Genomic DNA, 17,284 nt, shown 5'->3' on the forward strand with positions numbered 1-17,284 from the left:
TTTGTGGTGTTCTGGTACTTCATATTAAAATATGAATGAAATGAAAAGTAGACAACAGTAGGCAATTTTAAAACTAATTATTCCTTGTATTCCTTGCATTTTTTTTGCAGGACTTGTGATTGAACCAAGGGCCTGCTAGGCAAGTGCTCTACCACTTGAGTCACAACCTCTACCTAAAGCCCTTTCATTTCTTTTTTTTTTTAAGAGAAAGCCCCAACAATTTTTCCTCGGCCGGTCTCAACCTTGTGATCTGCCTCCTGAGTAGCTGGGAATACAGGCATGTACCACCATGCCCAGTGGATATTTTATTCTTAATTGATGTCTTCCTAAGGATAACTAAATGGCCTGGATTACAATTCTAGTCATATTGTTACTTTCATTTGTTTTTAAAAATATGCTATATTAATGTTTGACATGAAATAAACTGTACAGTTTAAGTATGTATTTTGATACAAGTAGACAAGTGTATACACCTACATAACTACCATAATAATGATGTAGAATATTTCCATTACCCTCCAAAATTCCTTATGCTCCTTCCCAATCACAACTCAATACCTCGCCCTAGACCACCACTGATTTGTTTCTGTAACTAGAGAATAATTTCACCTGTTCTTCAATTTCTTATGTAGTATTTTGTAAGTGGCTTCATTTTCCTCTATTCTTATCCCTTTCTATTGCGGAAGGGTATTCCTTGACATAGACTTACCATAGTTGATTTATTCATTCACCAGTTGATGAACTTTTGGGTTGTTTCTACTTTTCAGTTATTCTGAGTAAATATTCACTTAGAAGTCTTTGGGTTGACGTAGGTTATTTCTCTTTGTATAGACCTAGAATAGGATTGCTAGATGGAAAGGTAACTGTGTTTAACTTTATATGAAATGGCAAACTGTTTTTACAAGTGGCTGCATCATTTTGCATTCTTGTCAGATGAATGTGAGATTTCCTATTGCTGCACATTTTTTACCAAAACTTGATTTAAGAAAGAAGGACATCATGCCATTTGCAACAACAATAGCCCTGAAGGACATTAAGTGAAATAAGCTAGGTACAGAAAGACAAGTACCCCATGACTTTAACTTATATGTGAAATCTAAAGAAGTCAAATTTATAGAAGCAAAGAGTTGAAGACTGGCTACCAAGGGCCAGGGATAGGTGATATGGTGAAATTGGGAGATGTTGATCAAAGGATGCAAAATTTCAGTTAGGAGGAATAAATTCAGAGATCTATTGACTATCATGATGACTGCAGTGAGTACCAATATTATGTATACTTGAGGTATGTAAGATAATGCACAGCTCAATTAAATTAATTTAGTCATTCCATAATGCATGCATGTTTTAAAACATGTTGTATGTTATAAATAGATATATTTTTATCTACTAGCTTCAAAAAATTAAAAATAATAGCAGTTAGGAATAGAATGGTGGTTACCAGAAATAATAAACCAGAGGTTTGGGAGAATAAAGAGAAAGGAGAGATGGGGAAAGGCTGATCATAATAATAAGTTACAATCAGGAGTAAGAAATTCTGGTGTGCTATTGTACAACAGAGTGACTAGAATTAAAAATTTTGTGCTGTGAATTTCAACAAGCTAGAAGAAAGGATTTTGAGTATTATCACTATAAGGAAATGATAAATATTTGGGGAGATATGTTCAACCTGATTTAAATATTGTGCAAAACATCCATGTATCACAACATCACATGGGACCCCACTCATATACTTCCTTGTTATATTTATATATTAGTTGAAGAGATTTTTAAATAAAAATAAAATTTATAATTAACAAATAAAAACCCTAATAAAATGTTAGCAAAAGAAATCAGAAGTATAAATCTCTCACATTTAATGATCTATGTATTCTAATTTCTTTGTATTTATTTCACTTCTACATAAGTTTAAAACTAGCTTGCTACTTTCTGTTCCTCGTGAAAAGAAAAAGCTTCTTGGAATTTTAATGAGTATTTTGTTGACTCTTTTGATTAACTTACAGAAAACTGGCATCTGAATAATATTGAATATTCCAGTTCAAGAACGTGGATGTCTCTTCTGCCTTCTTTAACTTCTATTGGCAACTATTCGTTTTCTTTGTCTTGCACATGATGTGTTAAATGACTATCTAAGTATTTCATGTCACTGGGTGCTATTTTATTTGATTGTTAAGTTTTTTTCTCGTGGTGCTGGGGATCAAATCCAGTGCCTTGTGCACGCTAGGCAAGCCCTCTCCCTGAGCTACATCCCCAGCCTTGTGTTTCATTTTGAAATTTCACATTTTAATTGTCACTGGTATATAAAAGTACACTGACCTTGGATTCTGAAAACTTTCTGAATTTATATTCCTTAGTTCTATTAGTGTTTATGTAGATTTCTCTAGGGTGGTATATGTTCTTACAATGCTATCAATAAAAATAAATTTACTTTCAGATCTACAAATTTTCATTACATTTTTATTGCTTTATTACACAGATTAGGACCCTTACTTCATAGTACATTAAGTTGAAATAGTATGAAGCATGTCCTTGATTTGCTCCTGATGTTAAGGAAAACTATTCAGCCTGTCATTAAATATTAAGTTAAACTGGTATTTAGTAGATATTCTTAGGTAAATTGAAAAACTGCCCTTCTATTCCAGGTTTGCTAAGAGGGTTTCTTCCCCTTGAAAATGAATATTAACTTCTGTCAAATTCTTTTTCTAGATCTACTGAAATGAGCATATGGTTTTTCTCATATCTCTTAAGGTAAGTAATCTACATTGATTAATTTTTTATTGTTAAATCAATGCTGTGTTCCTAGGATAAAACCCAAATTATCATGTTGCTTATTGTTAGACTTTTTTATGTTTTATGGAGGAATTTTATATATATGATAAGGAGGCTATTGCTGTGCATTTTCTTTTCAGTATGTTTTGTAGTCTCATCAAATGATATGTTATTTATTTCTAGTTTAATTCTCTTGTGGTCAGGTAGCATACTTTATATAATTTTAATTCTTTTAAATGTATTTAGATTTGTTTAATGAATATCAAATTGTCTACCTCAGTGAATGCTCCATACAGATTTTTAAATTATTCCCTTGTGCACACTCAAATTTGTTGCTAGTATCATTTCCTTCCAGTGAAAAACATTCTGTAACATTTCTTGTCCTGCAGATCTGCTGGAAACAAATTACCTCATCTTTTGTTTGAGAATGTCCTTATTTTGCCTTCATTTTTGAAATGCAATTTTCCCATATGCAAAATTCTAAGGTGAACATTTTTTCCTCTTTCAACACTTTACAGATACTTCTTTCTCCACATGTTAATGATTCTGTCAAGAAGCCAGCTTCTATTCTTATATTTTTATCTCATGTGTCCCTCCCAACCTCTGCCAGTTATTTTTAAGCTTTTCTCTTTATCATTGTTTGTAACAAATGTGGTTTATGTCCTTAGTCTGGTTTTCTTCCTGTTAGATGTTCATTGAGTTTCTTGGGCCTGTGAGTTGATATTTTTCATGAACTTGGAAAATAACTGGGGCCATCATTTCTTCAAATACATTCATCCCTTTTTGGAGTACTAGTTACACAAATACTGAGACTGCTAGATACAATCCTACAAGTTGCTGGAGATTCTTTTTCTTTTTCTTCTCTGTACTTCAGTTTGGATAAGTTTTTAGAAGTTCCATTAGTTCTGTCTTTAGTTTCCATTTTTCTTCACATTATATTCATATTTTTCTTTAATTTCTGGAACATATTTATAATAGTTTTTAACTGTCCTTTCCTGTTAACTTTATTTTGGTATCTGTTTCTTGGATTGACTTTTCTCTTGGATATGGATTTACCTGTCTGGGTATCTTCATGAATGCCAGACAAGTTTAATACAACCTCTGCCCTCCAACTCGTCCGAGCACAAATGCCTCTTGCTCTGCACAGACGCTCATGTTCTTTCTCTGATAATTGTTTGTGTAGGGCCTCATGGAGTTCAGCTTACACCTGAGCAACCTAATATTCAGCCAAAGATATAAGGAGACATCTATGTATATTTTGGGAACTAGTCTCAAATAGATCCCTCTTCTACGGCATTGCCCTGCAAATTTCTAGCCACTTGGCCTCCCAAAATTTTGATCTCTCTTCAGCATATGGAGACCACTGTGCTTCTCTTGGCTTTTCCTTCTAGCTACAGTCTAAAAATTGCTTCTGGGTACAAAGGTATGGTAACTTGTAGGATTTGCTTCAATTCTCCCCATTCTCTCAGGCATTACATCTTGTGCTCCCTATGGCCTAGTAGCCATAGGAATAATTGCCTCATAAATATCTAGTTTTTCAGTTGTTTAGAATGTGATGACTAGTCTGATATAAGATAATCTGTATGAATGAAACCAGATGTCTGTGTTTTCATTTTTAATGATTATGCTAAATTATTTTTAAACAAGGGTGCACATCTGAAATTCAAATGTAAGAAAAAGTATATCTGTGGCAATTCCAAATAATGAAAAAATATTGTTCTTGAAGTCAGAAGTCAATTGTCTATGGCTTCTTGAGAGTAAACTATATTAACAACTATTTTTAAAAAAAACATGCTGTCATGTTTTTAATCATTTTAGTTCCTGGTATAAAAAAATCAGACTAATTTTTAAATGACAATAATAACATTAGTATCAATGGAATTTCCTTCGTTATAAAAAGCTCTTAAAGAACTTCCAGTATACTCATCACACGTGACCTCCCCTGTTATAATCCACATTCAACTTCCTTAATCAAATTTTGTTACTCCAGGTGCTCCTTTTTGAATCTCTTAAAATTTTCTTTGAATTATTTTGTTCACACATTCAGGAAAATCTCTGCTGATATAGTTACTGACTTACATGTATGGACATTCTTCAATTCCATTATAATTTTTTTTTCAATTGAATTAGGCTTTTCTTAAATTTTTTCTTAAGTTTTTTGTTTGTTTAGCTTTATTGAATTATTTTTCAAATCAACAAATGGGATTTACTTTTTCCGTTAAAATCTCTAATAAAGTCTATTATTTTTATACCTTGACAGTCATATAAATAAATAATTCCTCCAATATGGATATTCAGTAATAACAAGGAAATTACCCATACATACAAATGTGACAGAAGTATTCATGTTTCTTTAAAAGCCAGACTTCTAAAATATAGACTACTCTTTCTGCAAACTTGTAGATGTTTTCTATTTCCTGATTTTTCTTTTCAACACTTGCTAGACAGGTGTTCTACCACTAGAGCCCCTCTGCTAGCCCTTTTTGCAATGATTATTTTTGAGATAGGGGCTCACTTTATGTAACCACTTGGACCACAATACTCCTATTTGTACTTCCCCATGTAGCTTGGATGACAGGTGTGCACCACCACACCCATCCATTGGTTAAGATGAGGTAGGCTGCAATTTTCCTGATCTCTGCCTCCAAGCTCCCTAGGGTTATAGGCTTAAGGCTGGCCCCCACATTTCCTGATTTGTAACTCCATGTATTTGTCCTAATCTAGCAACTAGTTATCTAATTTCCCAGAACTCGTTTTCTCTCCCACAAGTAATTTTCTTTTGTTAAGCCACATGAGAAGTATAGATCGAACAAGAAAGGGCTCTATGAAAATTAAATGTTTTCACCATGAAGACATGATGTTTGAGAAAACAGATATATTTACCCAGATTTGAATACTGTACAAGGTATATATGTATCAAAACACCACATAGTACCCCATAAATATGCACAATTTTTATATCAATTAAAAAAGCAAAAATAAGAAAAAGGAAAACTGCCATCAGTTATTATAGCTATAATTCTAGCACACTGGAACAAGCATTCCAAATTTTAGTGGGCCGAGGAATCATCTAAAGACATTTGTCAAAATTCAGATTTTCTGGCTCCATGCTAAAGATATTCTTAACTCAATAATAGACTTGGAGTGCAGGTTACAAACCTGAATTTTTAACCCCAAACCCAGACAATTCTACAGGTGTTCTGTAGACCATACTTGGAAGAACTCTTCAGGCCCTTTGCATGCATTAAGTATATGATGCTCCAGATGACAGAATAAAGTACTCTGTTCTCATTCAAGTAACTAAGGCTACATTTTTCAGATAAGTATGCCCCAAACCCAGGGAACTAGGTAATCACAATCAACTGTGATAAGAAGAAATTATTCAAACTATTTTTATCTAAATAATCAATGTTTAAGAAATAAAAGGTCAACACTTGGCCTTTTTTATTTTCCTAAATAAGAGAGCCAGAAATGAGGGAAGATAATTAAGTGATAAATGACTTAACAGAATAATTGAAATTTAAGCTAATAGGAGAAAATCCAACTTGTATTGCAGAACACCAGAAAGGCTGAGAAATTTAGGACGTAATGTTCTTCGAGAGCTGGGATTAAAAACAGGTTGCCTGTTCTGCAGAAAAGCAGCTAAACTTTCAGTATCCTTCTGTCACGCCAATCATTTAGACAGCTATACTTTTGCCATTAGAAAAGAGGATTGATTTGTTCTCTAAAGAGACTGATCCAGAGAAACTCAAATCAGCACAAAGAAGAGCTGAGACTGATGGTAGTTTATAAAAAAAATAAGAAGGGAATTAAATGAAAGCCTGCATACTGAAAGTACAATTCTTAGCCTCCTCTACTTCTATGCTGCTGAAATTGGCAGATTCTGTCTGGTGAAACTGATCAGAGAAATGATCTACAGACACTGGCACAAAGAGACCCTAACCTCCCGAAGAGAAAAAGTCTAGTCAAGATTCTCTTTGGTTGGGCATGGTGGCTCACACCTGTAATCCCAGCTATGCAAAAGGCAGATATCGGAGGATCACAGTTCAAGGCCAATCCAGATAAAAAGTTAGCAAGACCCAATCTCAAACAATAGAGATAGGTGTAGTGGTGCATGACTACCATCCCACCTGCGAAGGTATAAATAGGAGGATCATGGTCCAGGCTGGCCTAGGCAAAAAACATGAGACCTTATGTGAAAATAACTAAAGTAAAAAGGGCTGGGGCTGTGTCTCAAGTGGTGGAGTGCCTGCCTAGCAAGTGCAAAGTAATGAAAACAACCCTAGTACCATCAAAAATAAAAAGTAAAGATCCTCTTCAATGAAATCCATTCCTCAATAAAACATGCTTATGCTCACAAAACTTCACTTTTAATAACCAATGAATGGTCAAGTTATATTTAAAGAACAATCACACACACAGACATGCATACATACATATACACACACATACACACATGTACACATTCATACATACACAATACACACATACACAACCCAAACCCTAAAACAAAACTAAGTACTTAGAGAAAACAGGGACAGTATAGAGAGAACCAAAAAATTCATTGAGTCAAAAGGTAAAAATAACCAAATCTGAGAGATAAAAAAGTTAGAAGTTGAGTTCATTAATAATGTACATATAAAAGTTGGACTTCCTTAAAATCAGAACAGTAAAAGAAAGGAAAATGGATATTGTTAAAGAAGTAATTCAACAACCTTTTCAAAAGAGAAAGGATAGACTTTCTACAGTGAAAAGACAATGTGACTATCCAGCACATCTAGGGAAAAAAGTATTTCCCAAGATCTCAAATAAAATTCACCTCCTATGTTCTCATTCGGGGGCAGTAAGAATATGTGGAAGCTGGGCACTGGTGGCTCATGCCTGTAATCCTAGCTACTTGGGAGGCCGAGATTGAGAGGATCTTGTTTCCAGGACAGTCTGGGCAAATAGTTTATGAGACACCATCTCCAGAATAGCCAGAGCAAAAAAATGGACTGGAGGTGTGGCTCAAGCAGTAGAGTGCCTGCTTTGCAAGCACTAAGCCTTGCGTTCAAACCCCAGTCCCACCAAAAACAAACAAACAAAAAACAACAACGTGTGGAGAAATAGAAATCTAATGCAAAGGAAAGGAAACAGTAACCACCAGGTTGGTGATGAAGATCATCCCAGGGTAGAGGTCACAGAGAACAAGCTGGAATTCAAGTTGGAGCAATAGGACATGGGTCTTTTTCATTGTTTCATTCATTTCAGTATCTTTTTTCATCATTTTCTTCATCAGTATAATTTTATGCCATTAGTGACAATACACAGAAAACCAAGCAAAAAACAGGAAATAAATAATTATTAATTTCTAAGAAAAAATGAACATTGTTCATAAAGAAAATGTTATTTTGGATAATATCCACATGACCTAATATTACTTCCTTGACAATGCATCCAAGAGATAATGGGGAAAGAATCAAATGTATCCACCATGATGCTAACCTTAAGTTAGGAATCTGTAGCTTGTTATTTTCCATTAACTTGGCATCTTATGCCCACAATTTTTTTTCTTAATACCTCATCAACCCATGGATATATCCTATATAGCAAATGCTATGTGATTACTAAAACCATGTCGAGTATTTTTAAAACTATCATCTTTGAGCTTCAAATGGATATACAATCATTTTGGTATTCCAGAGTTTGATGAAGAAAAAAGGGTTGGTGGAGTGGCTCAAGGTGAAGGCCCTGAGTTCAAACCCCCAGTACTGAAAAAAAAAAAGTAACCAAAGCAAAAAGAGCTGGATGTGTGGCTCAAGAAGTAGAGCTCCTGCCTACCAAGTACAAAGCCCTGAGTTCAAACCCTAACACCACAAAAATTCTTTCAAAACTAAAATTTTATTTACAAAATAATTACCTCACCTTATTTTTCCTTCTAAAAGTTCTTATCGACACCCAACACCAGAATTTTTTGTTGCCTGCTCTCCTTTACCTCATTCTTAAAAATGTATTTAAGGAAAATCTATAAGCACATTTATTGCTGAGTCTTGTCTGATTATGAATTTTATGAGTTGTGAAAATTTTACAAATTCTTATAACATAAAAAAGAAACTGAAGGCTTCCTCTGTCATCCAGTTTTAAGTAAATTCTCTCTAGAGACAAAAACAAAACAGCAGTGACATTTTTATTTATACTCAACCTTTCATCTAAGAACATGTTATCTATAAGAGTGACTATTACCCCAATTTTAACACCAAGGTATGAAATTACAGAGAATGAACTGAAGTGAGCTCAAGAGGTTTTCTAATCTAGCATCTGTCTCTAAGAATGACTGCATTTTAACAATACAAGAAAAACGTCCTTCTTTTCTAGTTTTTAAAATCTCCAGGCAAGATGTTATAACAACCCTTAGCAACTTGCTCTGGTGTGTAATATCTCGTTTTTACTCACTATCTAAATCTGCAGATAAGGAAGAAATAAAACCCAGGTTTCCTAGTTCCTTGGTAAATGCTATTAACTGGTTGTGGTTATAAAACAACCACAAAAATAAGCAGATAAAGTTATTTTGATTGAATATCTAGTCAGTGATTGACTTGTATCAAGTAATATTCATTTGCAATAGTCTGGTATAACAAAATTATGTACATCTATCTTGAATTCATAACAATTGTTTTCCATTTGTAAGAAAAATAATTTCTATCATAAGTATATTTGTGAGTCTTAATGATAAAAATAGAAAATATTTTCTAGGAATTTTCCCGATGCCAGTCTTTGCATTCTATGCATAATATCACAGTCAGTCCTCAAAGCAACTCTATGAAATAGGCACTGTTGCTAACTCCATTTTTAGATGAAGAAATTGAGGCTCAAAGAAGCTAAGTAATCCAAGTTCTCATAACTAGTGATCAGCTTAACCAGGATTCAAACCTAGACAATTTGGTTATGTTTTGCTGGTTCTCTAATATATTCTTAATAAATTTTGATTACTATTATTACAAAACTGCTGCTTTAAGATTGGTCAAAAAATCCTTGCCTATAAAAATCGTTTTTTTTCCCCAAATTCCCATTAGTTCCTCCAGATTTTTAATATCAGAAATGATCCAGGCAGTACAAGAACTTTCTAAAAACATGTAATTATATGACTTCAAATTCTGGTTTTTAAAACTTTGGTTTACTTGTTACATGATTTCTCTTAGGCCAATCCAGATTCATTTTTTAAAATTTATATGAATGTTTTCAAACAAAATTTTAACTGTTTCAGACTTTGATTATTCATTCAAGGAACAAAGGTATTTTTTGGTCTTATTCTAAATGAATGTTGAAGCTAGGTTAGACTGGTTTCCACGTAAATATATTATAAATTATTGATCAACTGGAAAGTTCCTCCCAGTATAAATACAACTTTTCACTAGGTAAATGGCCAACTATGCTGACCAAATAAATATCATTGCTTTGTTGAGATAATTCATGCAATAAGTACACTTCTAAATAGGTGAATTTTTTAAGTTATATGTAATGCCTTAATATTTCACTTTATTAATAGACATTGCTATTTAGAAGGAAAAAACATTTCAAAAGCCACAATAACTGAAATTTGATTCATATTTCAATGATTAATTACCTTTTTCATTGCTTCCTTTCCCACTGTAATCTCATGCCCATCCTTCCCTATGCCATTCTTAAAGAACAGAATTCGGACTGAGGTCTTCATTCTAATTGAAAGAACAGGCTTGGTTTTCTGTCTTTTGACATCAGTAGGAAGCATCAGCCCATTCATTGTCCAAGTTACTTTCTTCATTAACAACAGATGGTCTAGAAGATAATTTTTAAAAATTCAAGTCAATATTTGGCTTCAAATTAAAAATGGACGCATTGTGCTTCCCCTCCCCCATTACCTACATCATATACACTGGCCAGTCTCCATTTAGATGCTCGTTTTCTGAAATGCTACCACCAGCTTCCCACTAACCGTGACATAAGCTGTAGCAAGCTGTCTGCTCTGATAGCCTGCATAAATCATCATTTCTGAAGGGAACAGATGTTCAGGAGATGAAAGAGTAATACCACAATTTAGTTCTAATTAAAATTCACCTTAGTATGCTTCTATCAGTGATCACATGTACCTAGCTGAAAGGCTTCACTGAAAGGGTCCCATGTCCTTTGCTTACTATAAAACAATGTGGGTCCTGAACTTTTTGTGTTCTTTCAGGTAGGGAAAACACTCTTTTCATTCTGTAATAGGATTGCTTATCCATGTGGCTTTAAAGATGATGACCTTCAAATAATAAACTTATACTGTAATTCTTCTATAACTAAAATGAAGGTGCCTTCTAGAATGTCTTTGGCGAGAGATTTAAACTATTTTACTGAAAATGAAAAACAGTTTTTTATTAACAGTTTACTTTGACCTATACATTTCCAAAGATGTGTGCACAAATTTAAGTTTCAAACTCCTACTAATGTTAATGGGAATACAACTAATTACTATGTATCACTTTGAAAATAGAAGGTAGGACTCTTGGGGATATACCCAAAAGACTGTTACTCCAGAGGCACCTGCACATCCATGTTTATTGCGGCACTATTCACAATAGCCAAGTTATGGAAACAGCCAAGATGCCAAGACGAATGGATTAAGAAAATGTGGTATCTATACGCAATGGAATTTTATGCAGCCATGAAGAAGAACGAAATGTTATCATTCGCTGGTAAATGGATGGAATTGGAGAACATCATTCTGAGTGAGGTTAGCCTGGCTCAAAAGACCAAAAATCGTATGTTCTCCCTCATATGTGGACATTAGATCAAGGGCAAACACAACAAGGGGATTGGACTATGAGCACATGATAAAAGTGAGAGCACACAAGGGAGGGGTGAGGATAGGTAAGACACCTAAAAAACTAGCTAGCATTTGTTGCCCTTAATGCAGAGAAACTAAAGCAGATACCTTAAAGCAACTGAGGCCAATAGGAAAAGGGGACCAGGAACTAGAGAAAAGGTTAGATCAAAAAGAATTAACCTAGAAGGTAACACCCATGCACAGGAAATCAATGTGAGTCAATGCCCTGTATAGCTATCCTTATCTCAACCAGCAAAACCCCTTGTTCCCTCCTATTATTGCTTATACTCTCTCTACAACAAAATTAGAGATAAGGGCAAAATAGTTTCTGCTGGGTATTGAGGGGGGGAGCGGGAGGGGGTGGAGTGGGTGGTAAGGGAGGGGGTGGGGGCAGGGGGGAGAAATAAACCAAGCCTTGTATGCACATATGAATAATAAAAGAAAAATGAAAAAAAAAAAAGAAAATAGAAGGTAGGAACAGGAGTGTGGTGTATTGCATACCAAGTTGCTATCAGCATTCCTTTCTTTTCAAGGTTTCATCTCATAAATAAATAATTCACAACTGAGGTACTTATTTTATTTGTGCATTCAATTCATTTTAGATCATATTTTATTTTCACATAAATTACATCTGTTCTTATTTATACTAATGAGAGAAACAATTTTATTTGCAAATAACTGAAAAGAGAGGCATTTACTTGTTTACCCAAATTTTGAAATAACTCCTCTCTGTTAGCACTTACTTTGAAGAAGATCTCTTTGACCTATAAATAATACTTTACATAAAATCTGCTAATATTGATATCACATTGTTGTTAATGAACTTCAAATCTCAGAATGGGTATATCAAAATCTCTCTCTCTCAGGCACAAATACAAACATATGTATAGTGAGCAGAAATATGAGCAAAATTTGCAAAGTAAATTAAAACTACAATAGAAGATTAAGCTGTGATTAACCTTCAAAAAGAGAAAAAGTATTTTGACATAAATTAGTTGCTGTATTTTTCATTTCATAATTTGAAATTGATAAGAATTACAATTAGAAAAATTAGAAGTCAATGGGTTCATTTATATCCAAAAGAAAACAGATACTCCAATAAATACATATACATTTCATATTTATAGCAGCACTTTTCACAATGGCCAAGAGGTGGACACCAAATGCCTACTAATGGATGAATGGATAAACAAATTGTAGAATATACATACTCTGGAGTATTATTTAGTCATAAAAAAGAATAAAATACTGAAACATGCTACAATATGGATGAAGCTCAGAAAGATAATACTAAGTAAAAATAAGCCAGACATAAAAATTGACATATGATGTAATTCCATTTATATGAAGTATTCAGAATAGGCAAACACATAGAAACAGAGCACATAGACTGAGGGTTGCCTGGGGCTGAGAGGAAAGGAGAGTGAAGAGAAATTTAATGGGTAAGTGGTTTTATTTTGGAATGGTGGAAATGTTTTGGAACTACACAGAGGTGCTGGCTATACAACATTGTGAATGTAGTAAATACTATTGAATTGTTCACTTTAAAATAACTAAATTTAGGTTATGTTAATTTCATCTCAACTATTAGTAAATCTAATAGTATCTCTCTGAAAATTTAAACATTGTATCTCTCAATGAATAAAAAACAAAAGCTAATGAATTTTTGTGGTTTAAATGGAGTGACTCCAGATGTTTTGCATAGAGGAAAACTATATCCAAACTAGGTTTGAATCTCAGCTTATTACTTAATGACCCTAGACTAATTATACATCCCTGAATCTCAGATTTCTCACTTACAAAGTATCTAGTACCTGATGTGGATTAAAATTTAAATAATTGAGGGGGTGGGGGAAGGGGGAGAAATGACCAAACATTGTATGCACATATGAATAAAAGAAAAAACTTTTTAAAAAAATTTAAATACTATGTACACATGTTTATAAATGGAAAAATGATACCTGTTGAAACTATTCTAGGAAAATGATGGAGGGGGTGAATTCAAGTATGATATATTTGATATATTGTAAGAGCTTTTGTAAATGCTACAATATACCCCCACCTAGCACACAATAAAAAAAGAAACTTCAAAAAAATTCTGTTTATAAAATTATCTAACACATCAAAGTCATTCCATAAATGTTAGCTTCTCTCTCCTGAAATCCTATTGTTTATTATGGTGCTGTGGAATAAATCAATTGTTACCTTAGTCAGGGTCCAACCAGGAAAAGAGAATCCACCCAGAGTACCTGAGCAGAGGTGACTATATGGAACTGGTTGCATAAATGAAGGAAAAAGCTGAGAAGCAATCAAAGACAATGAGCCAAGACAGAGATTATCAGCAGCAAGAAACCATATCCACCAAGGCCAGAAAGAGGAGGTCTTAGATCTAGATTTAGAGAATCTTACTTATGAAAAGGGTTTGCTTTGATTATTTCAACCACAGGCAGGACTAAAGTAAAGAGCCAAAAGACAAAATTCTAGGAAGTGTGCTCAGAGCCCTCACACAACCCTCAGAGTGAGCACTTCCTCAAATGTCCATAGGTGACTCACTCATGTAACCCTAGCACCAGCCTGGCTACATGCAAAACTCCTTAAGTTCTACTAATAAAATAATGCTTATTGTCAGCCAGAAGCTGTTTTGTGTGATCTATAGTTTTGAAGTCATTCATCCTGTCAAGAACTTTTTGATGTAGGCCAACATTATTGTCTCCATCTACAGTGAGGAAACTGAGGTATAGGGGTAAAGTGCCCTAATGAAGATCTTGCAGTTAGCATGTGGTGCAGATTGGCTATGTCAGTTCTAGGAACTGCATTCCTAATCACTATGCTATTCTGCCTCTACCACACATTTTCTGCCATTATGTCAAATTCAGTATGTTTGAAGCAAAAAAAAAAAACGAAAACAAAACAACTCTTTCTGCACACATTGTCTTGCTCTTCATAGTTCTCATTTATGTCAATGCTTCCAGTTCTTTCACAGTTAGCCAGGGAGACCTTGAACCCTTAATGCTTATTCATTCTCTCCAACCAACTGCTTATTCATTCAGTGATACTTATTGAGTGTCCATTCATCAAGGCACCAGGGTAACAGCTGTGAAGAGGACAGAGCAGCTTGTGCACCTCACGGCCTCTTGCAGACAGACCAACAGTGGAAGGCCTCTCTTAAGAGGTGACATCTGGATAGCAAAGACTGCCTAAGAACTCCATTGTGAAAATCTGGGGGGAGAATATTGCAGACATAGTGAAAAACAATCACAAAGGCTTAAAGTAAGAATGAGCTTGGTGGTTTTGGATAAAGAAAATGTTTGGAGAGTTTATATGGATAAAGTCAAGGAGGAGAAAGGGGTAAAATTGTGTCAGTCAGGTAAAAGGTTTAGATTTTATTCTGGATGTGATGAGAACCTATTAGAATGTTCTTGGCAGGATGCTGTCAAGGAAGAGACTATAGCAGAGTTTAGTAGACATTGTTGATGCCCTGCCAAGGTACTTAAAAAAAACAAAACAAAACAAAAAAAAACAGGCGAATGCACCTAAACTCCAGCTGCTGTGAGTCTTGGCTGCTACCAATTCTTAGCTGCACCCTTCTCATGAGAACTGCCCTTGGCTGAAAGGAACCTAGCCAGGGAAATGCCAGCAGGTTATGACCTAATTCTCTCCTTACTACAGAGATAGACATAGCCAATGACTGATTGACTGGAAGACAATCTCTTTGCTGTAGGGAAGGGTCACCATGTGGTATCTTTCATACTTCAGACTGAAGGTATACTTCAGCTGACCACAGTTCTGTCAGTCTGTGTTCCTTTCTTCACTCCCTTATAAGTTCCAGTTAGAGTACTTCCTCAATAAGTCTCTTAGACAAAAATCTCCATCTTGGTCTCTGCTCTAAGGGAACATACCTGAGACATAATAAAAGGAAGAACACCTAATTCTCAGCTACTCTTTTCTCACAGTAACTCTTTTTTTAACTTTTTAATTTTTATGTTTTTTTATTGTGCTGGGGGTACATTGTGGCATTTACAAAAGTTCTTACAATGTATCATATTTGAATTCACCCCCTCCGTCATTCTCCTTTATCTCCCCTTCCCCCATTTCATTCCTGGAATAGTTTCAAAAGGTCTCATTTTTCCATTTACATACATGTGCACACAGTATTTGAACTGTATTCACCCTCCCACACCTTTTCCCCATCTCCTCCCCCCTTCTGCTGGTAACAACACCCCAGACAGAACCTGTTCTGCCCTTCTGTTCTCTGATTTGGTAAAAGAAATGACATTTTTGTTTGTTTAAGATAGCTACACAGAGAATTTCCTTGTGACATTTACATGTATCTATGTATTATAACCCCAAATCAACATTCCTTTCCATTCCCCACCTGACCCATTTCATTTCTCCCTTAGCCTCTTATAATCTCCAATAGCTTCCTAATTGTATTTGATTCTTCCTATTACTTCTGACATTCTGTACTCTAATCACAGATGAATTTCCAACATCAGTTTTATCAATGTCTAAGGCAAGTCTTAGATCTATGTTTTGAAGTGTTCCACTAGTCAGCCAGCCAATCAGGCAGACAACATATTCTTGTTGAGTTCATCCTATGTACTAGATTCTGTACAAGAAAAATGAAAACAACACACAGTCCTTCCCCTTAAACTTGTGTCTGACAGAAAAATTTATAGGTAATCAAGCACCATTCAAAATTCCTGGTCTTATCTTACCCTAGTTTAGAGCATTCTTCTACCTAAGCCAATCTGTTCATTATCCCTTGAGTATATAATGTTCATGCTTAACCCTATCCTTCACATATATAGACTTAAGTTCCTTTTATGATCCAGTTTAATGTCTTCCCTTTTTGCACAAGGCCATAGAGACCTAGAAAGTACTCTCCAAGCCTGTAGAAACCTTAGAGACTGTACCACACACACACCCATTCATTCATTCCATAATATTTGAAAACCTATGACATGTTAGGAGTGGTGCTAGGTGCAAGAGGAAGAACATAAATCATGTGGAAATTACCTAGTGTCTTATAAGTACATATCCTATTTCTGTTATATGATTAAACCTTTAAAAAGCAGGAATCAAGTCTTATATTATTATTCTTTTGTTGTAGGTTGTAGATCACTATACATGGTACTTATAGTGGTACTAGATGTCACCTTTTTCTGTGCATTCAAAGTGACCCACTGATATCAATCTGGCTTAACACCTTTTTCATAGATATATTAATTATGTAAAATAAGACTTTGTTGCTGTGTTCATATACCTACCAGTTTTATTCCCTAACTCTCACCAGTATACTCTTAAATATGATTAATCTACCACTTTGATGCTCATTGATGACCACAATGGCCTAGAATTTCCTTATGGAAAGAATAAAACTTATCAAGAAGAGCTTCTTGGCAAATGAAAGCCTGGAAGGAATAGAATTAAACTGGAAAGAGCCCAAATTATATTTAAAGTAAAATCTTACATGTTACTCAAGCTCAATTTGGGGTCTTTTCCAGCAAGCCTTTTCCAGCTTCAATATCCCCTTCTCCACTCTTTGTGAAGACATTCACCATTGAACTTACCCCACAACTGTTAGCTTATTTGGCTAAACACACAAGGTATACTTGCTGCATGGAGGGTGTGCAGTAAGTACGGAATAAATTAAGGCATAAATACAACCTTTTATTCCAATAACATGTATCCCAA

General features: G+C 34.7%; 1 protein-coding gene and 1 pseudogene across 2 annotated transcripts in view; one reads left to right on the forward strand and one right to left on the reverse strand.

Moving 5' to 3' along the window:
* Positions 1-17,284, reverse strand: part of LOC109676735 (doublecortin domain-containing protein 1-like) — a 1,027,711-nt pseudogene that overhangs the window by 945,780 nt on the left and 64,647 nt on the right.
* LOC109677192 (dnaJ homolog subfamily C member 24-like) overlaps positions 1-17,284 on the forward strand; it is a 929,921-nt gene that overhangs the window by 802,574 nt on the left and 110,063 nt on the right. The gene's annotated exons all lie outside the window — the stretch shown is intronic.

Source organism: Castor canadensis, chromosome 18 (assembly GCF_047511655.1).
Source record: "Castor canadensis chromosome 18, mCasCan1.hap1v2, whole genome shotgun sequence".
Classification (NCBI taxonomy): domain Eukaryota; kingdom Metazoa; phylum Chordata; class Mammalia; order Rodentia; family Castoridae; genus Castor; species Castor canadensis.